At 33.1% G+C, this 1,180-nt stretch overlaps 1 long non-coding RNA gene across 5 annotated transcripts in view; it reads left to right on the top strand.

The window, feature by feature from the left end:
- The window catches only part of LOC119594525, an 8,396-nt gene that overhangs the window by 3,669 nt on the left and 3,547 nt on the right, over nucleotides 1-1,180 (top strand). Inside the window, exon 1 of one of the 5 annotated variants that reach the window (XR_005230630.1) lies at nucleotides 781-829. The exons of 2 other annotated variants lie outside the window; for them this stretch is intronic. This is a non-coding gene — a long non-coding RNA (uncharacterized LOC119594525). Of the gene's footprint in view, nucleotides 1-780; nucleotides 855-926; nucleotides 947-1,180 lie in introns of those variants that run through there. 2 more of the 5 variants (XR_005230633.1, XR_005230634.1) reach the window with 2 other exon arrangements.

The following is a 1,180-nucleotide window of genomic DNA, read 5'->3' on the forward strand; positions in this document are numbered from 1 at the left end:
TGTTTTCTTTGCATTAGTTTCCCTCATACCCATTCTTTTAGATCAGAAAAGGGGTAAAAAATGGTTTTTTTACTGCAATGAAAAGAGAAATCTGAGAATATTTTCTTTTTAGCACCAACTATGCCCTAAATGGTATCGACATTTAGAAATGTAAGAATGTAGTTATTAGTTTTATTCTTTATTATGATGGATTTATAAAAAAAAAAACTTTATCAATGTGAGATTCTCTTATTTTAGCGTTATTTACGTATTAGCAAAAATTGTGATAAAAAAGATAAACGAAAAAACAAACAAAAACAGATATACTATAACAACCAAGAATTTATAGATATATAAGTAAGTGATTAATATCTAGATTTTGCAGAATTCACAAACTGTGCCGAATATTTTTACGCTAACTATAGCACAACAGAGGAAGGATTCAAAATTATATTTTCGTCGTATTTTTAAAATTGCTTTTGGAATCGAATGTGAGTAAATGAAAATATAATCATTTGTTGCTATCTAATTTTTTTCTTACATAAAAAAGAAAGAAAAGGAAACACGTAAAAAAAATAATTTCAACAATACGGATAGACGAAAAACACCATATTAAAAAAAATCCACACAAACCAAATCAAATCACAACAATGACCGTAAACTATCACAAAAAATATCAAATATCAATCCCAATAAAAAGAAAATTAATCTCACCTTCTCCAAAGATTTTTTTAAATCAAAGAATCTAGCGGAAAAAGCTAACGTAGCGGAAGCAGCTGCGTTGTCGACTTGAGCGAGCGAGAAGCGCCCAGGCGTCCACTCACGCCGGGAACATGGCCGAAGAAGAGAGGTGAGGAACTCCCCGTCTTTATCGTGTAATATCTCCTACATCTTTACTCTTGGCTTGTTGGTTATAGACTTGTAGTGCGCTTAGATCCTAGGGCTTTTTGTTGGGAGTAAGTCGTAGGTAATGAAAACCAAGGAAGATTGATATTATGTAAGGAAAGTTTGGTATCGTGTGGAAGGTACGGGAACAACCATTGTATTTGGCTCTATTGGTTACAAATCTAGAAGAATAGTATTTCGGGGAGAAATGTCGTGATTTCGAATGTGTACGTGAAAGTGACGTTTGACCTGTAGCATTTTATCAATAAATTAAAACTCGACCATGTGGTCATGTTGGCGTTCGTATGTCGTGCAA

This window comes from Penaeus monodon, chromosome 34 (genome assembly GCF_015228065.2).
Source record: "Penaeus monodon isolate SGIC_2016 chromosome 34, NSTDA_Pmon_1, whole genome shotgun sequence".
In the NCBI taxonomy this organism is placed as follows: Eukaryota; Metazoa; Arthropoda; class Malacostraca; order Decapoda; family Penaeidae; genus Penaeus; species Penaeus monodon.